Raw genomic sequence first — 13,217 nt, forward strand, 5'->3', positions numbered from 1 at the left:
CTATCACTTGTTATGCATCAGAGAGTTGGACAATGACTAAGGAGGATGGAAGGAGAATTGATGCCTTTGAGCTGTGGTGCTGGAGAAGAGTATTGAGGACTGCTAGGAAAACAAACAGATTCATCCTAGAAAGGGTCAAACCAGGCGGCTCCTTGGAGGCAAGGATTCTGAGGCTCTGTCTAACATACTTTGGACATGTCATAAGGAGGGACAGATCCTTGGAGAGGGACAACATGCTTGGTAGGGTGGAGAGACAGCACAGGAGGGGAAGGCCCTCTATGAGGTGGATTGATTGAGATGGCTGTATCAGAGACAGTGTAATTGGCACAGGACAGAGCAGAGTTTAGGGCTGTTGTACATAGGGTCACTATGAGTCACAAGCAACTTAACAGCACATAACAACAACAACAACAACAATGCCTCGGATATATGGATAGTGTCATTAGCTGGATGGTTAAAGGGACTTGCATATGATATTGATTTAAGAACTATGAGATGAGTCGATGATCCTGGATTACCCAGGCCCAGATTAATCACATGGTTTGTTAAAAGCAAAATACCTTCTCTATTGTATTCAGAGAAATGAATCCCTCCCTAGAAATGGTTTTGATAAAGGTAAAAGGGAACCAAGAACCAAAGAATATGTGTGGTTTCCAGAAACTGTGAAAGTGAAGAAATTCTCTGCTAGAATTTTTGTAGAACAGACACTTGTCAATACCTAATTTTAGTTCAGGAGTATTTGAGTCACACTTTCAACATATAAAACTCTAAAATAATAAATTAGTGTTTTCTGAAGCCAAATATTTGCAGTAATTTGTTACAGCAACCATAGAATACTAATATAATCATATTCTAAGAATGTAGGCAAAATCTAAATCTCACTGAGTTAAACAGAGAACTTATTTTTTCCCCCATTAATCAACCAAAAGGTTGGTAACCCACAGAAAGTTCTGCATCTCAAATATGTCATCTAGACCATCCAGACCAGCTTCCTTTAGCAGGTTGCTTTGTCATTTTTAGCAGGTATTGATGGTGTATTAAAAGGTAATAGTAGAAGAGATTAAAATTTTATTTTACAGGTGAAATTTGAGAACAGTCATGAAGGATCAGTGGAAACTTACTAGAGAAACAACACAAGGAGAAGCAATCTAGGGGAAAGAGACTACTATAAATATTAAGTAGTAAATATTCAATTTAATAGTACACATCTGTAGATTTGAGAGTATTTTGATTCAACTACACAATCTTGATAAATATAAAAAAGAATGGAAAATTTCAATGTGTGACTCAAGAAAACAAAGTAAAATATTATAATGAAATGTGAAAAGATTTGGAGTTAGAAAACTACAGAGTTGGGAAAATATCTGAGTGTTTCTCTAGATGACGGAACATAAAAATAATTCAGACTTCAAGTTTCAATAGTGAAGGATTACATGGGCAAAATATTGAAAGATGCCAGAAAAATAAAAGGAAGATGAGAAAGTAAACTAACCCACTGTACCAAATTTTGAAAGACTGTATCTAACTATCTAAATAGAAGAGATCTATAGTTGTGCTCATTCCAAAGAAAGACAATCCAACAGAACGTGGAAATTATCCAACAATATCATGCTGTTGTTAGGTGCCATCAAGTCGAGTACAACTCATAAGCCCCATGAACAAAATAAACAACTGTGATTTATTTTAACAGGTTCTATAATTTGCCACTGCATGGTTTAAAATTGAGAAGGGAGTGTGTCAGGGTTATATTCTCTTTCCATAGCTATTTAATCTGTATGCTAAGCAAATTATACAAGAAGCTGAACTCTATAAAGGGAAGTGTGGCATGCAGATTGGAGGGAGACTCATCAATAACCAGCATTGTGCAGATGATATAACCTTGTTTGTTGAAAATAAGGAGGACTTGAAGCACTTGTTGCAGAAGATCAAGGAATGCAGGCATATGGATTACTAAGGTGAAATCTATATTGCATAAGTGCATACGGATTGCACCTTAAGGTCAAGAAAAAAGATTCTTACCACTGGACCGGTAGGCAGCATCATGATGGGTGTAGAGGAGATTGAAAATATAGGAATGAAAATTTAAGTAATGATGATTTTTTTTAAAGTCTCAGAACTGCTTCAACAAGGAGCTTAACAAAGAATATCATAGCTGATGTATGAAAGATCTTGGCTGAAAGCAGAGTACCAAAAAAATGTTTACCTGTGTTTTGTTCAACTCTGACTGTGTAGATAATAATAAATTATGTATAATATTATTTAAAAAAAACCCAGAAAAGCAAACAATCCTACGGAACCCTGAGAATTCTTAGGCACTAAATTGTGCTCATTGTCTAGCTTTCAGATGTATAGACAGTGATTGAAAAGATGAGGCTTAGTTTAGAAATACCTTAGTAATGATGGAATCATTGAACTTTAGCAGAGGCCTTTGACAGAAGAGCTTTCCAATGCAACTTATCTTTTTTTTTTTTTTAATATTACAATCATGTGCATTGGTTGTGGATTCAAGTGAGACAAAAATTGTTGACAGTTTCAATCTTTTCTCCATCTATCATGATGTTACCTATTGGTCCATTTGTGAGGATTTTTGTTTTCTTAATATTAAGATCTAATGCATATTGATGACTGTAGTCTTTGATCTTTAGCAGCAAGTGTTTCAAGTCCTCTTCACTTTTGGCAAATAAGGTTGTGTTATCTGCATAATGTAGGTTGTTGATGAGTAGTCTTCCAATCCTAATTCCACTTTCTTCGTCATATAGTCAAACTTCTTGAATTATTTTGGTTAGCATAGAGGCAGATTAAGTATTAAAAAAAGAGAGAGACAGTACACAACCTTGACACACACCTTTTCTGATTTTAAACCATGTGGTTGTTCCCTTGTTCTATTCAGAGAATAACCTATTGGTCTTATAGAGTTGACTTGAGCACAATGAAGTATTCTAGGATTTTCTTCTTAAAGTTAACCACAATTAATTATAATCCACACATGCCTCAGTATATTCAATAAAATACATATGGACATCCTTCAGGTATTTTCTTCTTTCAGTGAAGATACATGATCTTCAGTAATAACATCAGCAATAGTATCTCTCAATCTATGGCCTGTTCTGAATCCAGCATGAGTTTCTGGCAGTTCCCTGAAATAGTTTAATGTACTGTTCCAGCTGTTTTTTCAAAACCTTCAGCAAGTTTTCTTATTGTATGTGATACTAATAATATTGTTTGAGAATTTAAATATTCTGTCAGATCATGGTCTTTAGAAATGGAACAAATATAAATTTCTTCAAGTCAACATGTCAAATTTCTTGGCAAAGACTAGTAAGTATGTAAGAGCTATATATCTGTTTCTTAAAACATGTGAATGGATATTCCATCAATTTTTGTGGTTTTATTTTTTGCCAATACCCCCATTTCAGTTTAGACTTCTTAATTAATTAACATTGGTTCTTATGTTACTTCTTGAAATGTTGAGTGTCTACCAACTGTTTTTGGTATAGTGACTCCTTAAATTTCTTCTATCTTCTTTTGATACTTCCTGTATCATTCAAAATTTTGCTCATAGAATCCTTCAGTATTGCAACTCCAGATCTGATTTGGTTTTCAGCTCTTTCAACCTAAAAACTTTTGAGTATGTTCTTCCTTTTTGATTCTCTAACTCCAGCTCTTTGCACATTTTGTTATAATACTTTGCTTTGTCTTCTACAGCAGCCCTTTGAAATCTTCAGCTTATATTTCAGCATCTCTTCTCATCATTTTGGCCTTTCCGTGGTCTATTGAATTTTTCAAAGTCTCTTCTGACATCCACACTGGTCTGTTCTCTCTTCCCTGTATTTGTGATGATATTTGGCTTTCTTCATGAATATTATATTTTATGTCATATCACAATTCCTTTTTCAACTGCTTCCTAAGATTCTGAAAGTTTGATAATGAATAAGGAAGACTGAAGAAGATTCAATACCTTTGAATTGTGATGTTGGGGGAGAATATTGACTAATCTGCGGAAGAATACAGAAGGGCAACCTGGGTACTTCTTGGAGGCAAGGAAGGTTAACCTTCATCTCACAAAGTTTGGTCATTTTATCAGGAGAGGCTAGGCCTTGGAAAAATATATCATTGCTAGGAAAGGTCACAGGTAGGAGTAAAGACCTTAATCAGAATAGATTGACTATAGCAATGGGCTTAAGTATCTCTGAGATGGTAAGGACGGCATGAACTTGGGCAAAGTTCACATCTCTTTATGAATGTCATTATGAATTGTAGTTGACTTAATAGTAGAACAAATGGCAACAACACACTGTATATATAACATAGAGTATAATTCATAAGTATAGAAAACAAAAGATACTTATTAAAAATCATGCCAGGTGTGTGTCAATATTATATATTTTCATCATACATATTCAATCTCTATGCTGAGCAAATAACTTTTGCTGGAAAAAAAAGGCTATATGAGGGACACAGCATCAGGATTGGAGGAAGACTCCCTTACCGTCTTTGATAAGCTGACCCAAATTTGCTTGCTGAAAGGGAAGAGGACTTTACTAGTGAAGTACAAAGCCTTCAGAATGGATTACATCTCAAAGAAAACAAAGGAAGAGAGAAAGAGTAGAGATGATTTAACTTGGGGATTTTTTGCTTGAGTCTCTGGTTCAGTAAGCTACTTGAGAAACATCCTTGTAGAAGCTGAAGGTGTGTCTATATTAAATCTTAAAAAATGATGTTTGAAGAGTTATTTCAATTTCTAGACCTTTACTAATGCTCCAACCAGGGGTAAAAAATCAGCATTGAAAGGTAAATTCTAAATGTAACTTTGTATGTGCCCTGTGCATCCCTTCTGTATTCCTGGGGCTGGGCCTTACTTCACTGTAATTGTGCTTTATAATTTCCTTCAATTGAAACTCTTTATAGACATCTCAGGTTATCTTGTAAACACTATCATTTTATTGAATCTTTTCTAATTCATGAGATATCTAAAACCTGATTAGCTGTTACCACCAGAGCAAAAGTTTTCTCCATTTCCTGATTGAAATTAAAAAAAAAATCACACTGATTTCCATGCCTAATATCTAACCCTTCATCAATCCCTCAGTATAGCCTTGCCTCATAAAAATGCCTAAAAGACCAGTTTGTTTTACTGCTATCTCTTAATCAGATTCCTAGGCCTGCTATTGAAAATACCATGGTCTCAGCTCAGCCTGCTCATGAGACTTCATCTATGTGAACCTCTATTACTTGGCTTATGCTTAAAGCATCCATGCTCATCATTCTTCTCTGTCCTTGTGTTCCCATTCTTCACTTCCAACTCAAAGTCATTTAAGTCTTTGCTTTGCTCATTGAAGTAGAAACATGAAATTTTACCTCCTCCAAAGAGGTTCCTTTTTACTTTGCTCTATAAAGGAGAAACACCGAAATTCTATGCCCTCAACAGAGGTTTCATTGATTACTCCTGAAATGGTTTTCTTTAAATTGTTACCTTCCATTTATTCGAGTAGAATTTCATTTATACTTTTATATAGTCACTTCTTTTCTTCAGTATTGTAATGGAATATACAGAGTAGAGTTGGACAATAAAAAGGGAAGAATTCCTTTGCCATTTTACAACTTGAAAGAACTGGAGGAACAAATCCAGACCTTGAATTGCAATACTGAGTGATACTATGAAGAAAATGTTGAATGATCCATGAATGGTAAAACGGAGTTGGAGGGATTACTTAGTCACTGCACCAAAAGAATCGGTCAATACTAAAATGTTTAAAGAAATAGTATATGATCAAGAGCCAGTGATGATAAAAGAAGTATAAGCTTCACTGAAGGCTTTGGCAAAAAATAAGACCGCAGGAGTCAATGGGCTATCAATCAATATGTTTCAGTTGACACATGCAGCCCTGTATGTGCACAACAGTTTGTGTCAGGAAATTTGGAAGATAGACACCTAGCCAATTGACTAAAAGAGATCCATATTTGTTCCTGTCCCCCCAAAAAGTGATCCAACATAATGTGGAAAGTATCAAGCAATACCATTAATACCGCCCAGCAGCAAAATATTGCAGAAGCATATAAAAAATGGCTGTAACAGTACATTAACAAAGAATTGTCATAAATTCAAGCTGTTTTAGATTAGAACACCAGGCATATATCATCACTGTTGTCATATGGATCTTTGGGAAAACCACGAAGAAGAGAATGTCTATCTGTGTTTTATTAACTATGCAAAGGCATTTGATTTTATGGATCATAACAAACTATGGCTAACATGGAGAAGAATGAAAATTCCAGGACATTTAATTATGCCTATACAAAATCTATACATGAACCAAAAATATGTTACAAAAGAACAAGGGCATACTGCCTAGATTAAAATAAAGAAAGACATTCATCAAGGTTGAATCTTTTTATCATAACTATTCAATTTGTATATTGAGCAAAGCATTAGAGAAGATAGACTTTAAGAAGAATGCATCATCAGGAATGTAGAAAGACTTATTAACAACCTGCTTTATGCAAATGACACAAACTTGCTCATTGAAACTGAGAAAGATTTGAGGCACTTGATGTAGATGCTCCAGTATGATAATTTTCAATGCAGATTGCATCATAACATCAAGAATGCAAAAATCCTCACCTCTAGGCTAATAGACAACATGATAGATGGAGAAAAGATTGAAAATGTCAATGATTTCCTCTTACTTAGATCCACAGTCAACACATTTGGTACCAGCAGTCAGGAGATCAGAGGACATATAGCATTGGGAAAGTATGTTCTCAAGAACCTCATCAGTCTTGAAAAGCAGTGATAGAAATTTAAAGACTAAGGTGGGTCTGATTAAAGCCATCGTCATCTGCTATGCATCTGAGGGCTGGACAATGAATAAGAAAAGAATGAGAGAAGAAAAACTGATGCCTTTAAGATGTGGGGTTGGAGAAGAGTAGGGAATATCCCATGGGAAAAAAGATATGTCTTTGAGAAGTGAAGCTAGAGTGCTCTTTAGAGGCAAGGATAGCATAGCTTCTCCTTGAATACTTTGGGTACGTTGTTAGGGGATGCTATTCCTTAAAGATGGACATCATGCTTGGAAAGGGGGAGGGTCAGTGAAAGAGAGGAAAATCCTCAGCGAGATGGATTGATACAGTGACTGTGGCAGTGGGCTCAACTGTGATTCATCAGCGATGATGAAGATGATACAGGATAAGATAGGGCTCAGATCTGTTCATAGTATCACTATGAGTTGTACTCATCTCAACAGCATCTAGCAACAAGGCAGTTTATATTTCAAATGTGCATGTGTGGACTAATTTTGTATGTCACCTTGTAACTGGATATCTACATATTTGTCCAAAATATATATTTGATGAAAGAGTAGTTCTCTTAAACACTTATAGCAAGTATTACCTTTATGTTGTCTATAATTTTTCCATTAAGATGGTGCCATACACAATGCTCATTAAATACTGCTTTAATGCTCATTAAATACTGCTATAATTAAGCTTGATAAATGCCTAAGATTAAAGATTAAATCTCATTTATCTCCAACACTTCTCTTTAGAAAACACTTAATTTTTACATTCAATGTTCTATCTTCCCATGGCCAGTAATAAATAAAACTTTGTTATTATTTCCAAAAGCTCAATTTCTCCTTTGTATTTCAATTTTAAGTATATTGTAAGATCATCATGAAGGAGGAGAATAAGAAAATATTTTTCCTAACTGTGAACAGGATCTTAAAAGTATAAAATTATTCTAAACTAACACTGCCTTTTCTATCAATCCACTAATGTACTCTCTTTAGATTATTTATATCCTGCAGTTACCAAATCAAAGCCTATGGGTAGATACTAGCCCATAAAATATTGACAGTCAAACTAGTGCTTGGTCCTGTGAGACTCTTAGAATTATAAGGGTTATGACAGTCTAAGCGATTTCTTTAATGTGTGGTTCAACTGTGGTATGATGTACCAAAGTTTTGAATTAGAATCTATATTTAGGAACAACATAAGAAATTACTAGCTCATAATTACTGGAAGAATGATAATATGAATTATTCAAAATCTGAATTTATGCTACTTTTGTGACAAAAACATTTTTCCTTATACTATAAATTTTGAAAAATTAAATTATAAATGAAAATTTCTAACAAGGAGAGTTACTTTTTCTCTCTGACATTTTTTTATTTTTTATTTTATTATTTTTGTGTGTGTACTCTCAAATCAGATTCGACTGGTACAGGAGGAGATTGCCCCTCCTTCTATAGCAAAGCATCTGGTGGATTCAAACCACGTGCCTCTGGAATTGCAGGGCAGCTTCTTGCCACTAATGTCTATCTGTGTTTCATTGGTTATGCAAAGGCATTTGACTGTGTGGATCACAACAAACTGTGGCTGACTCTGGGAAAAATGGGAAACCCAGAACATTTGATTATGCTGGTGGGAAAGCTATACTTGGAACAGGAGGCAATCATCAGACCAGCACAAGAAAACACTGTGTGGTTCAAAATTGGGAAGGGCATATCCTAGGGATGTGTCCTCTCTCCGTTCATTTCAATCTATATGCAGAACAGATCATCAGGGGCCTGGACTCTATGCAGAGGAATGTGGCATCAGGATTGGAGGAGGACTCATCAACAACCTGTGTTATATAGATGCCACAACCCTGCTTGCTGAAACTGAGGAGAACTTGAAGCACTTGCTGCAGAAGGTCAAAGACTGCAGCCTTCAATATAGATTGAAGCTCAACAGGAAAACAAAGATTTTCACCACTGGGCCAATTATCAGCATTATGATAGATGATGAAGAGAGTGAGATTGTTAACAGCTTTAGTTTGCTTGGCTCCACAGTCATCACTCTTGATACCAGCAGCCAGTAAATCAAAAGACAAATTGCATTGGGAAAGTCTGCTGTCAGGAACCTCTCCAGAGTACTAAAAAGCAATGTCAGTCTGGAGACTAAGGTGTCCCTGATCCAGGCCATAGTCTTCAAAATTATTTTCCATGTGTCAGAAAGCTGGATAATGACTAGGGATGATAGAAGAATCGATGCCTTCAAACTGTAGTGCTGGAGGAGAGTATTGAATATATCATGACCGGCCAAGAGCACAAACAAATTTGTCTTGGAGAGGGTGATATGAGGCTGCTCCTTGGAGGCGAGGATTCTGAGGCTTCATCTGACATACTTTGGGCATGTTACAAAGAAGGACCAGTCCTTGGAGAAGAACAGCATGCTTGGAAAGGTGGAGGGATAGCGCAAGAGGTAGAACTACTCTCAGTGAGATGGATTGATTCAGTGACTGCGATAATGAAGGCAGGTGTGTCAGAGACAGTAAGGTTGGCACAGGATAGAGCATGTTTCAAGGCTATTGTACAAAGGTTGACTATAAGTCACAAGCAACTCAACAGCACATAACCACCACCTTTGGAATGTAGTTATCTTGATCCCAGGTGGGTTATAGAGCTTTAGGAGGCTAATGGTTTTGGAATGAAACTTTTGTGTCTCATTTTAACAAAATCTAAAATTGATCCTTCACTCTCACATTGTCACCTTTTTCTTACCACATTCACTCTGATCTTGTCAATACTTTATTCCCTGTAGCGCATGCAGCATCAAATTCTTGAAGTTTCTGTTATCATTAGGTACTGATAAGCTTAATTTTGCTATTTTGAAGGCATTTCTGCAGACACAATACCAATCCATCTTGTTGAGGCTTTTCCACTTTTTTTTGCTGAACCTCTTTTAATCATGTATGATGTCTTTCTCTAGGGTTTGGCCCCTCCTGGTAACATCTCCAAAGTATGTGAGATGAAATTTAGCCCTCTTCACTTCTAAAGGACAGTCTGGCTATACTTCTTCTAAGAAGGATTCATTTGATATTTTGGTTGTTTATGATATGTGTATTCAATATCCTTCACCAACTCCATAATAAAAAGGCTTCATTAATCTTATTTATTTATTGTCCTCCTTTCTCATTCATGTGAGGGAATAGAAAATACTGAAGCTATATCAACACAGTTTACTCTTCAGAGTGACATATTTGTTTTTTAACATTTCCAAGAGATCCTTTGTAACAGATTTCCCCCATATGGCGTTGATACTTAATTCAAACTAACGTGATCTTGACATTAAGAAAAAAATTCTTACCACTGGACCAATATGCAACATTATGATAGATGGAAAAAAGAATGAAGTTGTCAATGATTTCATCTTACTTGGATCCACAATTAACACATTTGATTCCAGCAGTAAGAAAATCAGGAGACGTATTGCACTCAAAAAGTCTGAAGTTAGGGACCTCTCCAAATTATTGAGAAGTAATGATGTCAGTTTGAGGACTAAGGTGCATCTGAATCAGGCTATGGTCTTTCTGATCACTTGCCATACATCAGAGAGCTGAACAATGAATAAGGATAACAGAAGAATTGATGCCGTTGAGTAGTGGTATTGGAGAAAAGTACTAAATATTCATGAACTTCCAAGAGAACAACAACAACAACAAAAATGTCTTGGAGAAAGTGCAGCCAGGGTGCTCCTTGTAGTAAAGATGGGAAAATTTCATCTCATATACTTAGCAAATTTTGTTAGGAAAGACTATTCCTTATAGTTTTGGAAATATGGAGTTTCAGCAAAAGAGGATGATTGATCTACAACCATGTGGATTGACACCATAACTGTGGCAATGGGCCCTAATGTGTCAGAAATGTGAAGATGATACAGAAGATAAAAAGGTTCAGATTTGTTGTTCACAGGGTCACTATTGGTCCTACTCAACTTAGCAGCACCTAACAACAATGGAATTTTTAAAATCATGACTGATAAATAACCAGGAGCTGGAAAACCAAAAGGGAAAAATTACTGCGCAGCATTTCTTCAGCTGAAGGAACTGAAAAACAAATTCAAGCCTCAGTTTGCAATTCTTAAGGATTACATGGGCAGAATATTAAATGATCCATAAGCATCAAAAGAAGATGAAAGACTCACAAAGCCAAAAAGAAATGGCAGACACAGAAGAATTTCATGAAACAACTTATGTTCAAGAGGCAATGGCAATAAAGGAGGAAATTCAAGCTACTCTGAAGGAATTAGCAAAAAACAAGACCCCAGGAATCAATGGAATGCCAACTGGCATAGTTCAACACACAGATATAACCCTAGATGTGCTCACCAGGTTACGCCAAGAAATCTAGTGGACAAAACCTGGTCAACTGAATGGAAGAGATCCATATTTATTCCATTCTAAAAAAAAAAAAGTTGATCCTACAGAGTACGGTAATTTTTAAAAAAGTAGAAATAATATCATAAGCAAGCAAAATCCTGTTGAAGACATCCAGAAATGACTGGAACAGTGCATGGGCAAAGAACTACTAGAAATAAAAGCTGGATTTAGAAGAGGCCATGGCACTAGGATATCATTGCTAATGTCAGATGAATCTTGACCGAGAGCAGAGAGTACCAGAAGAATGTGCATCTGTGTCCCATTGAGAATGCAAAGACATTTGACTATGTGGATCACGACAAATTGTGGCTAACCTTAAGAAGAATGGGAATCACAGAACACCTGATTGTACTCAAGTGAAACCTGTATTTGGACCAGGGAGCAGTTGTTGTAACAGAACAAGAAAACACTGCTTGGTTCAAAATCAGGATAAAGCGTATCAGGGATAAGTCTTGATATATATGTGAAACATGTCATTCAGGAGGCTCAACTTTATAAGGAGGAATGTGACATTAAGATTAGAGGAAGACTCATCTACTACTTGTATTATTCCAACCTTGTGGGCAGAAAATGAGGAAAGCCTAACACATTTGCTGTAGAAGATCTGCAGCAGAAGGACTGTGGTCTTCCATATGAATTGAAACTCAATAACAAGAAAAAAAAAGATTCTCACCACTGGACCCATTGGCAGCACCATGACAGATGGAGAAGAATTTCAGATTGTTAACAATTTCAGCTTGTCCACAGTCAACGCTCTTAGCACTAGCAGTCAGGAAAAAACAAATTGTATTAGGAAAATCTGCTGTCAGAGATCTCTCCAGAGCACTGAAGAGCAATGATGTTAGAGACTATGATGAGCCGGCTATAGGCCATGGTCTTCATAATTACCAAAAATGACAGAAGAATTGATGTCTTTGAGTTGTGGTGCTGGAGAAGAGTATCAAACATGCCATGGACTGCCAAGAGAACTAACAGATCTGTCCTGGAGAGGGTAAAACCAGGCTGCTCCTTAGAGGCAAGGATTTTAAGGGTCTCATACTTTGGCATGTTTCCAGGAAAGATCAGTCTTTGGAGAAGGACATCATGTTTGGGGAGGGGGGGACAGTACAGGCAAGTAAGACCCTGAATGAGATTGATTTACACAGTAACTGGGTGTAATGAAGGTAGGTATATCAGAGACAATGAGATTGGTTTAGAACAGAGCAGGGTTCAGAGCTATTGCCATAAGGTCTCTGAGTCGTAGTGTACTTGATGTCACATAACAACAACGTAAGCATATATACAGGGTTTTTTGTTAAATAAAATTTCTTAAAGTCTTTCAGCTGTTAGACATTGTTCTTGTAAATAGCTTTATAAGCAGAAATAGAGAATTTATCTGTCAGGAGTTAAGAGATATAATTCAATGTCAGACTTGGCTCTGAGCCTTGTCTTGGCAACATGTAGTCATTTAGCCATAGGCAAGTTGCTTTTAACTTTCTAACTATGTGTGGCATCTTAGTTTATAAAATCTAATCAAGTATCCACCTGCTCTGTGTGCTGTGATAATTGAATTTGATAATGCAGGTACAGTGCTGGCACATATCAACCATTCAATAAAAGTCAGCTGTTATTATACAGATTTGTACCAACTATCTTAAGTCATTGATACATATATCATCCCTCTAGTCATATCTTTAAACTACATGGATAATTACAAAAGTGAAAATTGTAAACTCATATTGAGGATTTGCTAGTATATTAATGACTAGCAAGCATCACTTTTTTTAAAGTTATTTAATATTTTTCTTAATGTTACAAGTATTGTTGCTTAAGATAAATATTTAAAATAACCTAAATTGTTCAGTGCCAGCATGATGATATTTTTGTTCTTTTTTATTGTTTTTTTTAAGTAGCAAACCCCTTTGAATGACAGAAGTAAGTCTAGCTTAGTATTATAATAATATACAAATTAATGGATCCCAAGTGTTGTTGTTGTTGTTGTTATGTGCCGTCGAGTCGCCTGCGACTCATAGCGACC

This window comes from Elephantulus edwardii, unplaced genomic scaffold (genome assembly GCF_000299155.1).
Source record: "Elephantulus edwardii isolate Elephantulus edwardi_28Jun2011 unplaced genomic scaffold, EleEdw1.0 scaffold00164, whole genome shotgun sequence".
NCBI classification, from domain to species: domain Eukaryota; kingdom Metazoa; phylum Chordata; class Mammalia; order Macroscelidea; family Macroscelididae; genus Elephantulus; species Elephantulus edwardii.